Genomic DNA, 6,046 nt, shown 5'->3' with positions numbered 1-6,046 from the left:
GGGACAACAAAGAATGAGATGGTTAGATGGCATCACCAACGTGATAGACATGAGTTTGAGTAAGCTCTAGGAGTTGGTGATGGACAGGGAAGCCTGGTGTGCTACAGTCCACAGGGTTGCAAAAAGGTGGACATGACTGAATGACTGAACTGAACTGAGGCCACCTGAGATCAGCACTAGGGTGAATTTTGGATGTAAGTCTTTTGAAAAATCAACTTAGCAGTGTATCACAGTGTTGGAATACTAGGACCATTTTCGAAGGTCTCCCTCTTGAACTCTCCTCCAGATTTAAAGAAGTAACTGCTACCTTTGGCTGGGATTCACAGATCCTGGAGAAGACAGTCAATCACACCTGCCTTGATGCATAGTGATGGTGGGTCCCTCGAGTGCTTACAATGTGCTGCTGTTTATTCTAGGTGCTCTACAGTTCTCTCTCACTTACCGACACAATAAATCTGAGAAATGGAAAGCTCAAGCTCAGAGGGCTTCACTCACTGGTTTGAAATCCCTCAGCTTGAAAGTGATGGACCTGGTGTGCCAACCTGGTCTTGTGCTTCTCTATTCAACACTGGCTCTCAAGAATGAAACAAAGGACAGGACTTGGAATTTCATGTTTCTCAGTGCTGGTTCCAACATGGTCTCAGTAAGCAGTTATTAGAAGATGAGGAAGGACAGAGGAAGGAAGGAAGGAAGGAAGGAAGGAGAGCAGGACAGACAAGGATGTGCCGTGAGGAGAATTTGGGAGAGAATGGGAAAATGATGAGGGCTGCACAGCAAAAGGCAGATCCACACTCAGGACCTATGAGGTCACACCTGCTTTCTCATCATGAGGACTTCTCCTCTGGGCCTTAGCTTGGCAGATATTTGTTGTTTACTGCATCATATATTTCACTAAAAGCCTGAAATTTGTGATTTTTTATTATCTCATTTCTTTCACAATTATTAGTTGAAATACTTAAAACAATGAAAACTCCTGCAACTGGTACTATTTGGTTACTCTGAAACCCTTTGAAAGGAAAAAAGCAGAAAAAACAGAACTTCATGCTTTTGAGGTGATTGGTCTTGGGGAACTTCATGTTTTCCAGTTCCTTTGGCTAAGCAGACCCTTACAAACACCACCTCTTCAACGAAGCCAATCACCATCCACCCAGGAATCCAGCCCTAGGAATCCACATCTCTGACCCTCAAGTCTTTGTGCTCTTAGAACAAAAACCACAGAAAACTGGGTGTATCTCTAAATACATTTCAGGTTTTGAGGCATGGCTAGATACACTGTTATTTTATGTAAATAAGACAGAGTATATAATTATGGTTTTGGCAGAGGCTCATAGAAGAGATGAGTAAAGAGAGGGTTTCAAGTATACTCACTTACTCATGAACTGTCCTGCATTCTGTGACATATCCATCAAAGGAGCCCCACCCCGAGGTTGCCTCTTGGGAGGACACATCCATCTAACCCTGAAAGCCAAACTGGACACAGTGATTTTGGTGGGTATGATTTCACCTTCTCCAAAATCTCTATGCAGACAGATGTGGGAAGTGGAGGTGTCTCCTGTCTGCAGAAACACATTTTCATGTCTTAGCCCCAAGTGTCAGAAAAAGCAAGATTTTGTGTCCGATTAGGACCCAGTCTCTCCTTCTGATGCAATCTCTCTCATTCTTAAACACTGTGGACCTGGAACATTGCTGCTGAGATGATAACATTTTTTCCCGAGTAGTGCTTCTGACAGGAGAGAACATAAAGCTAGCATCTCATCACCAACATTAGAATCCTTAAGCCATGTTCTGCTCCTCTCACCCTTTCTTTTTGTCCAGCACAGGCCACAGTGAAATAATGAACTTCATACAATGGGTCTATTGTCAAGGGCGACACTTCTGGCCAGACATGATTTTGAACATAGCTCTGCTTCATCATGGGCTTTTCTGGTGGCTCAGTGATAAAGAATCCATCTGCCAATGCAGGAGTGATGGGTTTGACCCCTGGGTTGGGAAGATTCCCTGGAGAAGGGAATGGCAACCTACTCCAGTATTCTTGCCTGGAGAATCCCATGGACAGAGGAACCTGGTGGGCTACAGTCCATGGGGTTGCAAGAGAGTCAGACAAGACTTAGTGATTAAACAGCAACAACTGCTTCTTCATATTATAAAAATAAGCAATTCACTTATTAAATGTCATCTTAGGCTTTTAATTTTCACACAAATGTCAGATGTGAAATCTTATTAACTATCAAAAGAATGTACAGGCATATATTTTTGGTAAACAATCTATTTGAATGTTCAGTAGCATCATATCCAATTTGAGGACCGAATCCAAAATCATGGAGGGGTTCATAGAATTAAGTTAGTTCTCATTTTCTTCATTTCTAAGATAAAGAGAATCCTTATTATTCAAGGTAACTATGACTCTGTGATCCATGAAAGATTTCATAGTCTTATGAAAAGCTTATCAGAAGCTGCATTTTGTACCCAGGCTTAAATGACTACCGGGAAGGAAATGTGAGGTGTTTATTTATGGGGTCTGTTCTCAAAATTAATGGGAAAGACTGAGAAGGCTCGCTTCATTAATTGGAAAGAAAAGGGCACTTTGTCTCACTTTTCTGTCTCTGCAAGTCCAGCCAGGAAAGAGTGCTGATGCTCACAGGAGATCATATGCAGAAAGGATAGGCAGGCAGATCAACACTTGTCAGGAAGATGATTTACAGGGAAATGATTTTTGGAATATTTCTAAGTCTCAGTAAATATCAAATAACTTAGGAGACACAAACAAAACTCAACTCAGAATGATATGAGTTGTCCATGCAATCCAGACAGCTGTGCTTAGGGAAGTGAACAGCTTTGTCTCACTGAAGTTTGAACAGGGGCACAGACTAAGTTCAACAGCTGCTGCATACATGAGTTGTTAGTTTTTTCTTTTTTTAATTTAATTTTTTATTGAAGTGTAGTTGATTTGCAATGTTGTGTTAGTTTCAGGTGTTCAATAACACGACTCAGTTATATATTCTATTTCAGATTCTTTAAAAATGCACATGTTTAATTTTTCAACATATTACTTACTTAAGATTTATTAATTTAAAAAAGGCCCCATGTGATGACTATAACTTACTGTCATTTTTAAAATTCTTGTCCTGATAAGACCTAATTAGTGTGAGAAAATTTTGTTAATGCTTATCAGTAAATCAGATAAAAGAGAATGTCATTTTTTTGCCAGCCCCGAAATTCTGGATCACAGATACATGACAACTGCTATGTTCTCATGCCAGAGCTTGAAAATATTCTGTTTATTTTTTTCTCTAAGACTGATCAAGGTCAAGTTCTTCATACAAGAATAAAGGCAACTTGCCGATGATGAGTTTTGGATCTAATGTGAGTGTTTTCCTAAATTTGGTAAAACCTTTCATGGACACTACAATGCGTACAGCATAGAAGTAGAGACTGGATATTCATAACTGTCTTTAGTTCTTTACTGTTAAATCCTTTTAATATTATTATGGATATTACTCCAAAGCACAGCAAAAATGAGATACCTTTGCTGCCCATTTGCAATAGGTGGTTCCTCTTTTTCTCAGAAGAGAAGGTCTGGTGTGAGAGGGCAGGTCTGAGGTCTGGGACCTCTGCTTACTCCCTCTTTGGCTGCAGGAGAGGTTCCTTCTCAGCCCAGCAAGGTTCCTGTTGATGAAGCACAATCTTTCAGTTGTATACTTTGGTTTAAAACATCCCTGTGAGGAAGGTGCCCAGACCCCAGGACCCAGGACAGAAGGGTCCTCAGGAGCTTCCTGGGCACAGACCCCCAGAAAAGGGTGGAAAACGTCCCCTTTGTCAATCATAGGAAAGGCTCAGCCCCCGTGGGAAAGGGCACACCTTCCATCCACACACAGATAACACTCCCATCTCATCACTGCCACTTTAAACTTCTTTCTGCCTTTCCTCCTTTCTCTGCATTTTCTGCTTTTGTTTTCCTTCCTCTTCTTTCACCAACAGGTCCCTTTCTTCAGTGTGTTCTTCTCTTTCCTCCCTCACATCTCCCGAGCTCATTTCCTTGTTCTCTACTCCTGCTCCAGCTTAACTTCCTTCCTCACCACAAACTTTCCTTTTCTTTTTCATCATTTCTGACTTCAACCACTGCAGAGGAGCATATGCCCTTCCATAGAACTATGGTTCTTCCTGGCAGGCACAGAAATGCTCAAAAGATATATTTGGAGTGATCTAATGTTTCAGTGTGGTTACTAAAATCTAAAGCTATGTCAGAGGATGTGAAGGGATGTGGGCTTCACAGTAAGTTCCCTACAAATGAATGAGTTCTATTCCGAGAGAAAGTCCAATTTGTTTCTAAGTCCAACAAAGTTAGCCCAGGTACCCAACTAACACGATCGACTCTATAGCACTGCACTGAAATTGGTTTATAATACTTTTCACACAAACAATACATAAAAAAGCATACACTCAATAAAGAAAACATTTTTAATCTTACAGTGCAGTACCTTGAAAAGTTCAGTAGTACAGTACAACAGCTGGCATACAGGGGCATATTTGCATTTTTGGAAGTTCACAACTCGAAAGTTTGTATGTAGGTACTTACTGTACTAGAGATTTGCTTAGTCCTTCTTACTCCACTAAGGCAATTGAAGGTTTCTCCACTTGCTATGGAACCTTAACCTTAGAAGCAAACCTCAAAGACATGGGCCACGACTGTTTCTGATGAACTTGAGGCTTCCAGCAAGAGTCAAGTTCTGCAGCCCCATCTGTCAGAAGAAGAGGTGATGTAGCTTGTTAAGGTTAAATCACACATTGTTTCCCCCACCTTGGCTTAATAAGTTAGATATCTGCAACAATGATTCACCAGAAGATTAAACTACAACTCACCCTTGAACAACATGGGCTTGAACTGCAGGAGTCCACTTATATGTGAATTTTTTCATAGATACAGTGCTTATATTTTCACTGTACAAAAATTTAGATTAACAGAATGTAGGGGGAAGTTTGTGTTTGATTAGAGATCACAGAATGTGATTTCAAAAGGGTTCAAATCTTGATTTCAACCAAACTGCTTTAGCTTCCTGCCCTGGTGTGAGGGCATTTTTTTGAGGCAGAGGTGGCAGCCTGTACTTTTTCCACTGTGAGAGGTCAGAGCACCTGATCCCTCGTGTCTCTAAGGGGCAGCTGTATGGTAGTTCCATCTTGCACTGACATTGGAAGAGGATCGGCAAAGCTATTAAGCAAATAATTTCTTTTATCTGCTTTTGTGTATTTAAGAAGGACAAACTAGAAGCTTCATGCTGGTCTAAAATTTTCCATTTAAAGAATTTTCTGTTTTAGCATTGTCCCCTGCCTCAATATAACAACTACTTTGTGCTGTTATAAAGTTTTTTTTTTATTAAAGTTACTTTTAAGGAGAAGGCAGTGGCACCCCACTCCAGTACTCTTGCCTGGAGAATCCCACGGACGGAGGAGCCTAGTGGGCTGCAGTCCATGCGGTCGCTAAGAGTTGGACACGACTGAGCGACTTCACTTTCACTTTTCACTTTCATGCATTGGAGAAGGAAATGGCAACCCACTCCAGTGTTCTTGCCTGGAGAATCCCAGGGACGGAGGAGCCTGTTGGGCTGCCATCTATGGGGTCGCACAGAGTCGGACACAACTGAAGTGACTTAGCAGCAGCAGCAGCAGCAGCAGTGTTTTTTGTCTTCTTCTTGGCAAAGATTTTAATGAAGAATAGATATTACTCAGGTGGCAGAGTAGTGTGCAGTTTTCTTCTAAAGAAACTATATTTTTCATGAGAACAAAGAAAGATTGCAAACCATATAAACTAATTTAATTTTCTTTGTCATTCAAAGTACACTTTGCCTCCTGAGGGTTAAATTCCTATACCAACTGAAGATTATTATTTTTTCTATCTTTGCAAAATTAGCAAAATAAGAAGTCATTTATCTTTTAAGTCCTATGATGAAGTGTATATAAATGAATTGTACAAAATCATCACACAAAAAAGAAATTGCCTGTCAGATTCCCTTGTGAGTTTCATACCTGTCAGAAGGAGCATTCTCCTTTA

At 40.7% G+C, this 6,046-nt stretch overlaps 1 long non-coding RNA gene across 1 annotated transcript; it reads right to left on the bottom strand.

Annotated features, from left to right (window-relative positions):
- Positions 1-905: 905 nt before the first annotated feature.
- LOC139176847 (uncharacterized) lies at positions 906-4,733 on the bottom strand. Its single transcript, XR_011561322.1, has 3 exons — positions 4,577-4,733; positions 3,525-3,666; positions 906-1,470 (listed from the first exon to the last, which is right to left on the bottom strand). It is a non-coding gene; the product is annotated as an uncharacterized lncRNA (long non-coding RNA).
- Positions 4,734-6,046: the final 1,313 nt, after the last annotated feature.

This window comes from Bos indicus, chromosome 17 (assembly GCF_029378745.1).
Source record: "Bos indicus isolate NIAB-ARS_2022 breed Sahiwal x Tharparkar chromosome 17, NIAB-ARS_B.indTharparkar_mat_pri_1.0, whole genome shotgun sequence".
Taxonomy (NCBI): Eukaryota; Metazoa; Chordata; class Mammalia; order Artiodactyla; family Bovidae; genus Bos; species Bos indicus.
Note: the sequence above shows the minus strand (reverse complement) of the source record. Positions and strands in the feature narration are given on the sequence as shown.